The following is a 15737-nucleotide window of genomic DNA, read 5'->3' as shown; positions in this document are numbered from 1 at the left end:
TCCAAATATGATCGTCCTCCCCACCTTCCCAGTTCCTAACTCCACCGGGCTGCCCCTGCGAGCACTTGCCTGCTTGCAGCGCGGACTCCGGGGCTGCAGCTGGAGCGGAGCTCGCCGCACCGTCCAGGTGTTGAGCAGCGTCCAAGTGTGTCTCCAGCGTCTGCTCTGGGTCTCCACTCCTCTTTATTCCTTTCCTTTCTGCCTCAGTCCCCAGCCCCAGAGCCTGAGGTTTCACTTTAGCTTCCCAGTGCCGAGTCCCCAAACCGAGGATTCCCCTGCCCGAGTCTCCCGCAAGTGGACGCCCAAAACCTTTAAGTCAAATAATCGGAAATTCTTTTACTGAAAATCTAACTTTATTCTTGTGTTGGTCACCTCTGTCTATCCCACCCCGGAAACACTTTGATGGCAGCTACTGCGAGGTTTTAACCTGATACTGCTAAATTATAGTTCTCAAGCTTAGCCCCCAAGAAGATACAAAAGACACCTTTTGCTTTTCGGCAGAGGTGGGCAAATAGGTCTGTAGAACAGTAAATATTATCAGACTTGTTCTATATGGCAATCAAATTTGCTGAAGGGTTTTTTTCTTCTTTTTTCTTCTTTAATGTAAGGGATAACTTTCTGGGAAGGGGGAGGAGGAGGGATGCAATGGGAATGTACACGATATTAAAAAATTAAATAATTTTTTAAAAATAATGAATAGATGTGGAGTGTCTAAAGGAGACCAAAAGGCTGGGGTATGGTCAAGCCCAGGGAAACTGATACTGTAGGGTGAGTGACTGAGGTGAGAGGATACTACATAGTTTTAGGGAGTTTTGGAAAGGAGGTGGAGATAGTGAACAAGGGCATCAACCTTTGAAAGGAGGTACAGAGAATATGGACTGGTATAGTGGTGAGTTGGGCCTAGAGGCAGTACAGGGATAACACTGAATCCTGAGATAATGTCTAGAGCCAACCAATACTAGGACAGTACATCAGGGGATGGAAAATCAGCTGGGGAAGAGGAAGGAGGAACCTATAGAGAAGCATTCTTTTCCACTCACTAGTCCTCCTAAGATGCTTCTCCTCTCTCTTCCCTTTATGAATCACCCCTAATTCTAGACCACTGATTTTAGATGTATATGACTTTCCAAACTAAGTGGAGGGATGTGTCTACCCTGGGAAGGAAGAGTGTAAGACTCTTTTCTTTGGGAAAGGAGGGATTGTAGGAAGGGAGGTGATTACCAAATTTATTGGATGCTATCCAGTAGAACTCTGACATAGATAAATCCAACTTTTAAATATAAAAGTGAATTTCCGATTGATCACCAAAATTGAGGCTAACAAAGAAAATTGCTCTCACTGACAATGAATTCAGTCCAATCACCTCACTCTCAATCAGCATTGGCTCTTGACATACATAGACTGTCTTTTCCAGTCCTTGCTGCTTGAACTTGTCCTGTGTAAACATGAAGTTAATCTTTGCATTAAAGTTAAATGTACTAAAACATCTGTTGTATCATCTGTTATATTTCTCAACATCATTCATTTTGTGTAGTATAATTAAAATAATCTGGATTACAAAAAACTTTAACTTCAGAAAAATTGAAATAACTTGGAAACAATGGAAAATGCATTTTCCAGACTTCTCAACTCACAAACACCAAAGACAACTTAGAAGGTCAGTAGGAAAGGTCTGGACCATGGTGAGAGAGGAGCTTGGTCTGGCCCCGGTCCTGGCACAGCCCAAGGGTAGTGACTGCTTCCAGAGCTCTCCGCCCAGAGATGGAGGGGGAATCAAGTGGCTGATCAGAAAGGGATTGCAGGGATCTCTTTGCTGGTGCTGAGGCAGCGTTCTTTTGCTTTACCCATGCTTGGATCTCGGTCACAGTTCTGGGTGGCAGTCCTCGGGTGAGGAGGAGCACTGGCATGGTACAACTTGTGGTGGTGGTGGAAAAGGAATCCACCTCACAGTTCCATGGAAGAAAACAGTGCTTGTGGTCACTCATAGACCAGAGTACAGGCCAGTACCTTGTCCTTGATCATACCACCTTGGAAGAACTGAAAACTTATGAATCAGTCCTAGGTCATGGAAGAGCTCAAAAAGGATTTTGAGAAGCAAGTAAGAGAAGTAGAGGAAAAACTGGGAAGAGAAATGAGAGTGATGCAAGAAAATCATGAAAAACAAGTCAACAGCTTGCTAAAGGAGATCCAAAAAAATACTTAAGAAAATAACACCTTAAAAAATAGCCTAATCCAAATGACAAAAGAGGTTCAAAAAGTCAATTAGAAGAATGCCTGCAAAAGCAGAATTGGCCAAATGGAAAAAGAAGTCCAAATGCTCACTGAGGAAAATACTTCCTTAAAAATTAGAGTGGAGTGGGGCATCTAGGTGGCACAGTGGATAGAACACCAGTCCTGGAGTCAGGAAGACCTAAATTCAAACTCAGCCTCAGACATATAACACTCACTAGCTGTGTGACTTTGGGCAAGTCACTTACCCAAATTGCCTCATAAAAAAAATTAGAATGGAGCAAATGGAAGCTAGTGACTTTATGAGAAATCAAGACATTGTAAAACAAAACCAAAAGAATTTTGAAAAATAAAAGACAATGTGAAATATCTCATTGGAAAAACAACCGAACTGGAAAATAGATCCAGGAGAGATAATTTTAAAATATTGGACTACTTGAAAGGCATGATAAAAAAAAAAACAGACCCTAGACATTATCTTTCAAGAAATTATCAAGGAAAACTGCCCTGATATTTAGAAGCAGAGGGTAAAATAGAAATGAAAAGAATCCACTGATCACCTCCTGAAAGAGATTCTCAAAGGAAAATTCCTAGAAATATTATAGCTAAATTCCAGAGTTCTCAGGTCAAGGAGAAAATATTGCAAGCAGCCAGAAAGAAACAATTCAAGTATTACGGAAATAGAATCAGGATAACACAAGATTTCGCAGCTTCTACATTAAGGGACCACAGGGCATGGAATATAATATCTGGAGGTCAAAGGAGATAGGATTACAACCAAGAATCACCTACCCAGCAAAACTGAGTATAATCCTTTGGGGGGAAAATGGATATTTAGTGAAATAGAGGACTTTCAATCATTCTTGATGAAAAGATCAGAGCTGAATACAAAAATTGACTTTCAAAAAAAAGAAAAAAAAAGAAAATTTGGCTTTCAAATACAAGGCTCAAGAGAAGCATGAAAAGGTAAACAGGAAAGAGAAATCATAAGGGACTTATTAAACTTGAACTGTTTACATTCCTACATGGAAAGATGATATTTGTAATTCCTGAGTCCTTTGTCAGTATTAGGGTAGTGGGAAGGAAAATAATTATATGTTTGTATGTATAGATAGATAGATAGATGGCACAGGGTGAGCTGAAGATGAAGGGGTGATACCTAAAAAATAAATATTAAATAATAAATAAGTAAAATTAAGGGTTGAGAGAGGATTACACTGAGAGAAGGAGAAAGGGAGAGGTAGACAGACAAGAGAAACCTTTTACAGTGGAGAGGAAGTGGGGAAGGGTGAGAGGGAATGAGTGAATCTTATTCTCATTAAATTTGGCTTAAGAAGGGAATAATATACACACTCAATTGGTTATAGAAATCTATCTTACCCTACAGGAGAATAGGGGAGAAGGGTATAAGAAAGTGGGAGGTTGAAAAGAAGAATAAGGTGCAGTCCAATATAAAATGGTAGGAGTGCTAAAGCTCAGAATGAGTAGGATCTGCTTAGGGGAACTAAGGAAAGGAAAGTTGCTATTTTTAAAAAATATTGGTAGAAAAAAATATCAAAAACGGATAGGCCCTCTGCATAGATTGTCAAAGAAATAATGAACATCCAGAAAGGAAAGTGGTCATTTCAAAAAAGCCAGCCTGGCATCATCACAAACTGGTCATGCCAGTCTAATTGCATTTCCTTTTTTTTTTTTTGACAGGATTGCTCAACTGATACATGAAGGGAGTGAGGTAGAAGCAGTTTACCTAGATTTTAGCAAAGTATCTCATGCTACTGTAACAGGGCATGAACAGAGTTCCCCCACCTGCTTCTGGATGACCAAATACATTGGATCAATGCTTGGACACTTTGGGAATGATGAAATTCCTGTCTGCCACACGTAACACCGCACTGAAGGACTCAGACTTTTTGGGGATGATGAAGCAATCCCCTTACTGGCCATTGAATAGGAAGAGCTGCTTACTAAGTGGATTTTTAGAAAAGAAATCCTCATCCTTATTGATTTCTCCTTAGCTCTAGATCTTGTCAGATATAGTTAGGTTATACAGTATAATTGTTATGTAGTATAGTTGTTGTGTAATAGGAACTCATATTTCATATGGGTTGGATTAGATAATTATTAAAATTCCTTTGAATTCTCAAATTCCATGATTCTGTCAATCTATCTATGGAGGGGTTGGAGAGAAGTTGGCTTCCCTTCCCTCCATCATGTCAGGAAGGGTAGCTTCTCCCAAGCTACCTCTAGAGCAAATGTTCAGATGGGTTATCAGAGACTGACCTTTGTGACTACTGGTCATTTTGTTTTCCATTTAGTTTTCCTTTCCTGGGTAAATTCAGAGATTCTGAGAAGGACCTACCTAGTCTTGCAGGCAACCTTGAGAGTTTGAGAAGTTGGAGATTCTGGGTCTCTTGGTCAGAGCTGAATGGCATCAGGGAGAATTTTTTTTTCATGGAAGAGGATAGCACTGACCAGAGGGCCATCTCAACTCCTGGCAGAATTTCCCAGAAGACTTGTACCATGAAGGGGACAGTGAAGAGCCAAGGTAAAATTCTTGTTCAACTGTTTGAAAACTGCTTCATATTCTAATGTTTGTCTCAATCTCCTTGCAGGATATAGCAATAGTTAGAAGTTACTGTATCTCATTTTATGTGCATGTTTGTGTGCATTTAATACATTTTGTGTTAAGCATTTCTTTTGATTTCCTGTCTCATACCTGATTTACACTGCAAAATGAATCCATTTCTTCACTGCCCTTTGAGGAAACCTTAATGAAAAACCCAAACCTAAGATTTCAGCAGTTTTTCCAGGGTGGAAATTTAATGAGGAAGAGAGGAAATGAGGAAATATTTATGTAGAACCTACTCTGTGCCAGGCACTGTGCTAAGCATTTAAAAAAACCCCAATATCCCATTAATGAGCTAAAGAATGTAAGAAAGAGTTTAATCCCTGTCATTAGAGAATAGATCTTCCCAGGACTGAACCCAATCATTTTGTGCATTGGTCCAGAGTAGGAGTCCCTTACTGGAGAGGAAGAGGACACAGGCCTAGCCTCCTGGGTCCAGGAGCAGTTCTAATTGTTATCCTTGTGGAGAAGATGGATATGGAATAAACAATAATACACTTGATGGATTTAGACTTGTCAAATGGACACAAAGAACAGTGTTTAAAGAGTCAATGTCAAGAGAAAGTGGAGAGTCTTGGGTATCTGTGCTGTTTAACATTTTCTATCTGTATCTATCTATCTATATCTATGACTTGGATACAAAAGGTATAGGATAAAGATAAATTGAGACTACTAGTCTTAGCCTATTTTCTTACTGATTTACAAGCTGATTTGGATACCTCAGATAAAGTGATAGGAGACATGCTTACCAAATTTTCAGATGACACAAAAATGGAGGGGAATAGCCAACACATTTGATGGAAGAGTCAGGATCCAAGAAATTTGTGATATGTTAAAGCAAAGGTTCTTAATGGGGAGTGGCACTGAGCTTTTTTCATGTATGTTTTGATAACTGTATTTCAATATAATTGATTTTCTTTGTAATCCTATTTTTAAAAACATTATTTTGAGAAGAAATTCATTGTATTCTTTGTATTGGCAAGGATATATCACCAAAAAAAAAAAAATTAAGAACCCCTGGGCTAGAGTATTTAGGCTGAATCTAATAAGAAGAAATGCAATAAGGATAAACTCAAAGTGTTACACTTGGGTTCACAAAAATCAACTTTCTAAGTACAAGATCTGCAGGCAAGATTGGAAAGCAGTTTATAAAAAAGACCAGGGCTTTGCAAACTCAATATGTGACAATAAAATTGTTGTTGTTCATCCTTTATTCTCAAAGTATTAGCAGCCAGAGCTAATGCAATCTTGGGCTGCATTAAGAGAGACATATTAAGGGGTTAACAGTCCCTTTGCCTGGTGCCTAATTCAGACCAAGTGGAGTAAGGTATGAAGGTCTATGGTATATCCATGTGGTAGAGGAATTGGAATAATTTGAACTAAAAGGGCAGTATCAAGAATAATAGATGGAAGTTGTAAAGAGACAAATTTAGACTCGATATCAATGAAAACTTCCTAATGATTAGAGGTGTCCACCAGTGCAATGGACTTGGTGGGTTCTCCTTAATTGGAGAGCAGAAGCTGGATGAACTTCTGTCAGGTATGCTGCAGTGTCTACTTCTCTGGGGTATGAATTAGACTTGATGGCTACTGATTTTCTTTCAACTCTCAAATTCTGGGATTATCTTTTTATTCTGCCCATCTACTGATGACATTTTTGTATTCCCAGTTGCCACTGGGTGGCAGGGCTTCTCTACAGCCAGCCAGGAAGCTAAGAATCTCTCTGTATATAAGGCCAGTTAAGTTGGTTTCAGCACTTAGTGAGTGTCCATCACGGAGCATTATGTGCTCATTCTCTTTTTCTTGGTGGCCCTGGCCCTGACTGAGACCTTGGCAGGTGAGTGGAGAATAATGTTAATCAGCTGTCTGGAGAATGGATTGTACAGTGACCAGGAGCAGATTATTGAGTGGGATAAGTCCCTGCTGCCAAAAGTTCCTTATCCCCCAACTCAAAAAAGAGGCTCTAGGGAAAAGAGTTGTTATCCTCAAATGCAGTATGACTGGGCTGGTAGTGGTAGTGGTGACTGTAGGTGGTAATAAATAAACAAACATATGTGCCCTGAATCCTCCTGATGTGTTGGGAATAATTGTGGGGAGCTCTGATGTGGTTTTGCTAAGTTTGAGGGAAAGGGATGAAAAGTGACAGGGCACTGAAGAGTGCTAGAATACAGAAAGAGAAACATTCCTGGGGAAGTGGGAGAGACAAGAGGAGTTTAAAATGGAGGAAAGAAGGAGAATGAAGCCTTGTTAGGAAGGGGGGGTCAAAGGAAAATGTGTGTGTGTGTGTGTGTGTGTGTGTGTGTGTGTGTACTGGTGGACACAGGGGAGAAGGAAGTTTGGGTGTTCTAAGGCCTGAATCATTTGAAAGGGAGACCTCTGGGGAGGGGATAGGAGGGGAACTAATAGTCACGGGGGGTGGGGGGAGCAGAGAACTGGGAATCCCACAAGATGACTTTGAAGAAAGTTCTTTATAAATCTTAAAGATTTTTATAAATGTGGATTTTTTTTATTATTATCATTGGACCAGACTGAGGTCTAGAAGGAATGCTGGGGAAGCCAGTTTTGGAAGCTGTGCAGGGAGTCCCTGGATGCCTGAACCGGAACAGGAGGTCGCTTGGCAGAGAAGGGCAGGGAGGCTGGTTTGAGCCTGTACGAGTTTGCTCTGGGACTCCTCGGTATTGGCAGCAGAAGCCGTGTGGGGCCGGAGTTTGGGGGTGCACAGTCACTGCCGGGCCTAAGCCCAATCCTGAGCCTGAGCAGATTCCTCCAATACCCCCAATTCTTTCAGGCTGCCACTCCATGAAGTATTTCGACAACGTGGTGACCGTGCCCAGACTGGGGTTGGAGGAGCGGTGGTTCATGAATGTAGGTTACATGGAAGAACAGCAGTTCGTGCGCTTCCACAGAGACAGCAGGAGTCAACGCCCAGAGCCCCGGGCGCAGTGAATAGAGCTGGAGACGCCAGACTACTGGGAGCGGGAAACACCTAAAAGACACACAGCACTGTGGGATGAGCCCACACAATCTGCACTTCAATTACAATCAGAGCAATGACAGTGGTGAGTGACCAGGAGGACCCTGGATCACCCCTCCAGTCTAACGTGGCCTGGACCACAATCCGAAGAGGTACGGTACAGGGAGGGAAAGGCAGGGGCTGCTCTAAAGCTTTTTTCCAACAGAGAGGAGGGGTGGGGCCCCGGCAGGATGCCGGACACCAGCAAATCCTGCTAGGCTGGTCCCTAAAGCGGAGGTGGCCCTCTCCATCCTGACAGGTACCCTGCCCTTGTGCGGGGCTGATTGCACGGATTAGGGGTTCACATGTTACATCGCATGTACGGCTGAGAGGTTTTCTCCAACACGAGCTTCAGCACTTTTTTCGTACATTACGTCGGCTAAGAAGGACAGGACAAACTCTCATCGGATAACGTGGCTCTAAACGTCAAACTCAAGCTGGACGCTGATCGGAGTCCCGAGAAGAGATGGAAGGTCCATCTGTAGGAGACTTGCGTGCGGTGGCTGCTGAGACATCTGGAGAAAGGGAAGAAGACGCTGCTGCAGACAGGTGCAGCCCAGACCTCCCGCGCTCTCTAATGGGCCTGACCTGCTGCCTCTTTCGGAGCCTGCAAACCCAGGCTATGTGTTCAGAAGCCAAGACCAGATCTCAGTTTCGGTGTCCTTGAGATGGGGCCTCAGGCTTTCTCAGTCTCACCTATAGTAGTAGCAGCCTCTGGCTCTTGACTCCCCTGGATGTCTGGGCTGGTTAAGTGTCAGCCCAGGCCAAGGCTGTACGACTTTCCCCCATTGCTCTGTCTTTCTGTGTGATACTGCAGGGGCTCTGGCACTTAAGACTTCCACAAAGAATGAATCTGTACATTCTTCTTACCCTTGCCTCATAGACCCTCCTGTACAAGTGACCCTTCACATTAGCTCTGACTGGGAAGTGACCCTAAGGTGCTGAGCATGGAGCTTTTAGCCTGCAGAAATATAATTAATTTGGCTGAGAGATTTTGAAGAACAGATCCAGGACACAGAGAACATGGACACCAGAACTAGGGAAGATGGGACCTTTCAAAAACGGGCAGCTTTTAGGATGCTCTGTGGAAATGAAGAGAAATATACCTGCGGAGTGCAGCACGAAGGATTGCCTGAGCTGCTCTCCTTGAAATAGGGTAAGGACAGTGAAGTGTGCCTGGGGGAAGCTCTCCACCTGACAATGAGGGGGACTGGAGCTATTTGGGGAAGGTAGAAGAGAGTTAGGGATGTCAGGCCCCAGCCCAGAAAGGAGTCAGGGTCTTTCCTTTCTCTTTTTTATTTTAGAGCCACAGTCAGCATCCACTGGGCTTATTGTGGGAATTATCACTGTTGTCTTCCTCACTGCAGTTGTGGCTGGAGTTATGATCTGGAAGAAATATGCTTCAGGTAGAGAAGACTGAAAGGGGCATAATAAGAAAGAGGCAGGATAGGAATTCTGAGTTTCTTCAGCCTAATCTGCCCTTCTGCATCAATTCCTCTATGCTACATATAAGACATTGAGAATAATAGCCTCTAGGATTGTAGATGAACAAACCAGAAAATGAATACTTTTTTAAAAAATGGATTATGTCCTTTAGTGGTACCATAGACTGGATGAGGGGAGTAACTGCTTCATTTCAGAGCAGAAATATTTGTAGCAATTTAGGTCAAAGGAAATGGAGTTTATTCAGCAACTAGGAGTTTATTTAGTAGAATCGGAAACTCATTGTTATCAGTCTTCACATAGAGGAACCCAACTCCAATGCCTCTGATGTCCAATAGGTATTTCAAGCTCAATGGTTCCAAATCAGAACTCATTATGTTTCTCTCCAAACCATACCCTCTTCCAAATCTCCCTATGACTGTTGAGGGCACCACCTTCCCTATCACTCAGGTTCTCAACCTCAATTTCTTCTTTGACTTTTCACTCTCAAACCACATATCCAATCATGTTTTAAAAAATCTTGTGATTTCTACCTTTACATTTCTCTTGCATATCTCCTTCTCTTCAACCAAATGTCCACCATCCTAGTTTGGACCCTTAAAATCTCTTGCCCCAAAATTGCAATAGCTGGTTGGTCTTGCCTCAAATCTCATCCCACTCCAACCCATCTTCTACATAGGTGCCAAAGTGATTTTCCCAAAGGATAGATCTGACCATATCTATGTCTTTCTTGATAAACTCCAGGGGCTCCCTTTTACCTTCAGGATACAATATAAAGCCACCCACTTGGTGTTTAAAACTCTTTAGAATATGATCTCTTACTACCTTTCCAATCTTCTTACATTTTCTTCCCCTCCAAGCACTCTGGGATCCAGCAAGTTCTACTTTCTGTTCCTCATGCATGTATATTACACCTCCTGTTCCTATGCCTTTTCACTGGCTGTTTTTTCATTCTTGGAATGCTCTCCATCCTCTCCCCACCCTCCTAACATTTCTGGCTTCCTTCAAGACTCAGTTAAAGTGACACTTCATGCAAGAGGCCTCTCTCAGTCCCCTCTGTATACATGTTGTATGTACCTATTTATTTGCATGTTGCCTCCAGCCATTCCTTGAGGGTAGGGGCCATTTTTACCTTTCTTCTAAAATAATAAGTACTAAATAAATATTGTTGATTAACTCTTGCTGGATTCTGATACTGTACAAGTTGAAGGGAGAATTTTGGGGCAGGGGTAGATCACAATTCTAGGAACTTGTCTTGGATACAATGGCTGTAAAAACAGACAAATAAACCTTTGAAGCCTCAACATGTATGTATGTATGTATACACATACATATAAACACACACATTTTTTCTTTTTCAGGTGGAAAAGGGGGGAATTATGCTTTGACTTCAGGTAAGTGAAGACTTTTCATGGGGGTATAGGGAAAAAGCTGGTCAAAAATAACCCTTGAAGCACAAAAGATGTCAACTGAAAGGAGAGGCTATCTCTCTTTGGCCTCATCTGTTACCAAAATCCTGTTTTAAGTAAGAGATCCCTGAATGGATTCTCTTCATCTTATCTCTCTAGAGAGTGACAGTATTCAGGGATCAGATGTCTCTCTTACAGCAGGAGGTGAGACTTATTAGTGAATCTTGGTGTGGCTGCAAATGCAGTGAAGATGAGTATGAGAGTCATTGGGTTGAGGAGGACCCTCATTCTCAGAGTGGAGATAAAGTAGACTATCTGAGATAATGAGCAGGCTTGAGGCTAGAGACATCACGTTAATTTTTGTTTCCCTTCTTCAGCCTGAGGAAGCTGCCCTGTGTGGAATGGAGAAAGAAACCAAGATATTTACTCTTTTTCTTGAACCATTTCTCTCGATCTCCTCTTGTCTCCAAATTCTCTCCCCGACATGGGTCCCTCTCATCATGACTATACCTCTACTAGTCAAGCTTCATTGAGAGCATCAGTGCCCTCATCCTATAATATGCTTGCTGTCTTCCTCCTTCATTTGCCTTCTTTCTGTCAGAAACTAGAGTGGTGGCAGAAAAGTTTGAGAATTCCTCCTCTCAATTTGATGTTGCACTGAACTCTGATCTTTTTCTTATGGTTTCTTTAATGGGGAAAAATATCTACGGAATTGTTTTTTCTTCAGTACCAGATTTCAAACATTATTATAAAGTGATAATCATCAAAACAATCTACTACTGGCTAAGAAATAGATTGTGGAACAGTGGAATACATTAGGTTCACAATGCACAGAAGTGTATGACCATGGTAATCTAGTGTTTGATAAATTCCCAAACCCAAGCTTTGGGAACATTAATTCACCATTTGAGAAAAATTACTAGGAAAACTGGAAAGCAATTGGACAAAAACTAGGCATAGATCAACATCTCACACTGTATACCAAAATATGATCAAAATGGATAAATGATGTTGGTATAAAGGGCAATACCACAAGTAAATTAAGGCCACATGGAAAAATGTATCTGTCAGATCTGTGGACAAGAGAAGATCTTATGACCAAACAAGAGATAGAGAGGATTATGGGAAGTAAAATGGTTTGCATGAAGTTAAAAGGTTTTTGTACAAATGAAACTAATGCAGCCAAAATTAAAAGGAAAGCAGGAAACTGGGAAAATTTTTACAGCAAGTTTCTCTGATAAAGGCCCCATTTCTTAAATATATGGAGTACCCAGACAAATTTATAAAACTAAGAGCCACTCCTCAATTGATAAGTGGTCAAAGGATATGAACAGGCAGTTTTCAAAGAAATCAAAGCTATCTCTAGCCATTTGAAAAAAATGCTTTAAATCATTATTGATTAAAGAAGGGCAAATTAAAACAACTCCAAACTACCACCTCACACCTATCAAATTGCCTAACATGATAAAAAAAGAAAATGATAAATTCTGAAGAGGATGTTGAAAAACAGGGATGCTAATACACTGTTGGTGGAGTTGTGAACTGGTTCAACCATTCTGGTGAGCATTTAGGAACTATGCCTAAAGGGTTATAAAGCTGTGCATACTCTTTGAGCCAGTAATACCACTATTAGGTCTATATCCCAAAGAGATCAAAGAAAAGAGGAAAGGACATATTTGTACAAAAATATTTATAGTAGCTCTTTTTGTTGAAGCAAAGAATTGGAAATTGAGGGGATGTTCATCAATTTTAAAATGGCCTAACAGGTTATGGTATATAATTGTGATAGGATATTATTGTGTTGTAAGAAATAATGAGGATTAAAAAAAAACAAAAAATAAACAAACAAACAAAAAAAGAAATAATGAGGATGGTTTCAGAAAAAAACCTGAGACAATTTATATTAACTGATGCAAAGTGAGGTCAGCAGATCCAGGAGAATGTTGTACACAGTAACAGGAATATTGTAATGATGATCAAAAGTAAAAGACTTGGCTACTGTGATCAAGACAATGATCCAAGACAATTCCAAAGGACCCATGTTGAAAAATGCTATCCACCTACAGAGAACTGATGAAGTCTGAATGTAGATTGAAGTTTTTTTTAACTTTCTTGATGTTTCTTGCTTTTTTGTCTTTTTTTTTAAATAACATGGCTAATAAGGAAATATGTTTGGCATGACTTCACATGTATAATTCATATGTTGTTTGCCTTCTCAAAGGGTGGGGGGAAATCTGGAAAGAGAAAGAGAATTTGGAACTCAGAATTTTAAAAACGAATCTTAAAAATAAAAAAAAGTATTTGTAAAATACCTAATGAAACAAGTAAAAATATGGAAAGGAAAAGACAATAAAGACTTGAAGACTTTTAAGAATTGTCATTTACCATGTTGAGCCTATGGTTATAGATGTGTAGAGACTGGCTTAAGGAAGAGATGAGACAGAATGAGAATGAAGACAGTGCTTTTACATAGGAAGTCCTCAAATATTTATTTTTGATTTGGATATATCTCCCCATACAGTCTGCTGGTTTGCATATATGGCATAAACTTATTACAGTAATTCAGATAGATAGCTTGATAGATCATAAAGCATAAAATTGAACATATCCCTAAAGCCAGAAAGACCCCCAGAGGCTATATAGTCTAACCCACTCATTTACCAAATGACAAAACCAAACCCAGGGAGGTTTAAAAGTGACGTTCAGAGTTCCAGGCAAGTAAGTGTCAGAAGTGGATTTTTATAACCCAGGTCTTCTGCCTATAGAGACAGTATTCTTTCCATTACACTGGGTGACTAACTGACAGTCCTAATATCAATATCATCTCTTTAAATGGTTCTACTTCATGCTACTCTTTAAATATTCTCTTGCCATTTTCTTGTCATATTTGCCTCAGGCTTACAGGCTTGGGCTCCAGTGAGATCATAGCAAAGAGAGGTAGGGACCCTAGTGGCAAGGACAGTAGCAGTGGTGCAGGGCCAAGCTACAGAAGGAAGGGCATTGACATGGGCAGTGACAAAGGCAGGACCAGCGCCTCCCTTTGTTTATTGTAATCTCAGGTTGATGGAGCTCCACATTGCTGCCAGCACAACACCCTGTGATCACTGAGCAACATTCATGAAGAGGGCTTAGAGAACTAATGGTTAGCTTTTGTGACATGACTTGCTTTCTGGGAGAAAGGGAAGGTGAAATTGTCTACCTTTCTGGGGCATGGAGCTCCTAGGGAGCAGAAAGTCTTGGATGGTGAACTGGAAAATATCAAGTAGGTGGTGGTACAGGGTGATTCTTGGCATTGATGCTGACTCTGGGACAGGCTACATGAAGAGAATAATGACCTCTTAGCTACCTAAGTAGAGATGATGCTGATCTGTGACTGCAGTAAATATCATGTTCACTGTAGACCTGGTGCTGCTCCTACAGAAAATCATCCTGGAACATGAACTGTACCATTCTTATGATAAGTACCTATCTTCACATCCTTCCCCTATTCTTCATTTCAGAATACAATCCCTGGACCCAGAAACTGGTGTCACTATTGAGTAGAGTTTGTAGAAGTTGGGGAGAGAAGAAAACAATCTGAGAAAACAGGGCAAAAATTTAGGAAAATGGGGTTCTAGTCCCTTCTTATCCAGAAATTTGCTATAAGACTGAGTCAAGTAATCCCTTTCTCTGTGCCTCATTTTCCTCATCTAACAATTGAGAAGGGTGGATTTGATGATCTCTAAGGTGCCTTCCAGCTCCAATACTCTATGAGCCTGGGAATGCTGAGGGAGATTTTTTTTTCTATAACGAAACACCAGCCCGTTCCTTTCTTTTTTGTTGCTTCCAGTCACAGTCCCTAATTTCACAAAGTAGAAGAGGGGGGAGGGGAATGGTTCCAGGCTTGGAAAAAGCTCCTTTGCTAGGTCCTGTGAGGTGTAATGAAAAAAGGGAAAAAACATAGCCCTTATTCTGATGGAGTAACAGGCTGATGATGACAGGAGGGAGAGGAGACAAGTTTAAGAGTCATTCAGAACTAAAATGAATTTGATCATGTATTAAAAATCCTCCCCTCCCTGAAATATGAATAAATTATTTCAACATATATGTATATATGTGTGTACATATATACATATATATTCATAGAACCATTGAACATTAGCAGTGGGAAGAACTTTAGAAATTAACTTCCTCTTCCATATCCTCATTCTTGAACTCAAAGCACAGAGAAATAAAGTGATTTGCCCAAAGTTGCACAGCTAGTATTACCAACTTCATATTGTAGAAACTATTAGTACCGCATATTAAGATACAGCAGTGAAGTCCTGTACAAATGCAACTTTTAGGTGAACAAGAATTGTTGGGAAAATAGGAAAGTAGTTTAACAGAAAATATTTTCACAGAATCTTATATTTTACACCACAATCACCAAATAGATGTGACTCATGTACAAAAGGCCACATCATTGCATGGGGAGGAGGATGATGGAGAATGGAAGGATGTATTCTTCATAGTTATGGTTATGGAGAGAATTTATCACATAACTCCATATTTGGTCATGACCTCAGAGGGCAAAAAGACTCAGGAGAAGAAATTCATCTGCTAAATAGTCAATGACTCTGTCCTTGGAGGGGGTGCTGGTTAAGTAGGATTATGGGGAGAAGCAACAAAAAGTCAGGCAGATATGAACAGGAGGACACCATCACAAGAAAGATGATGCTGATATGAGGGAGGAGCCCTAGAGAGTGAATTGCAGAGATCTCACTATCATTAGCAGTTGTAATGAGACCTTGAAGGTACATGGATAGTAAGGAGTTTGAACTATATTCTGGGTGAAATCTGCACTGATGATCAGGTACAGGCCAAGACAAGGGACAGAGACATGCTGTTCACTTCCCTGTTCTAAATGGTCAGTTTCACATCTAAAACACTAAATGTGACACATTTGATCTGAAGATAAGTGCTGGGGGTTGGGGTCAAAGATGGGAAGTTATTTGTTCAACAGGAGTTAATCTAAGTTCTGACATAGAGCAAAGAT

General features: G+C 40.8%; 1 pseudogene; it reads left to right on the top strand.

Moving 5' to 3' along the window:
• Positions 1-6380: 6380 nt before the first annotated feature.
• LOC114053577 lies at positions 6381-10938 on the top strand (annotated as a pseudogene).
• The last annotated feature ends 4799 nt before the right edge of the window (positions 10939-15737 follow it).

Source organism: Vombatus ursinus, unplaced genomic scaffold (genome assembly GCF_900497805.2).
Source record: "Vombatus ursinus unplaced genomic scaffold, bare-nosed wombat genome assembly UNPS02014811.1, whole genome shotgun sequence".
Taxonomy (NCBI): domain Eukaryota; kingdom Metazoa; phylum Chordata; class Mammalia; order Diprotodontia; family Vombatidae; genus Vombatus; species Vombatus ursinus.
Note: the sequence above shows the minus strand (reverse complement) of the source record. Positions and strands in the feature narration are given on the sequence as shown.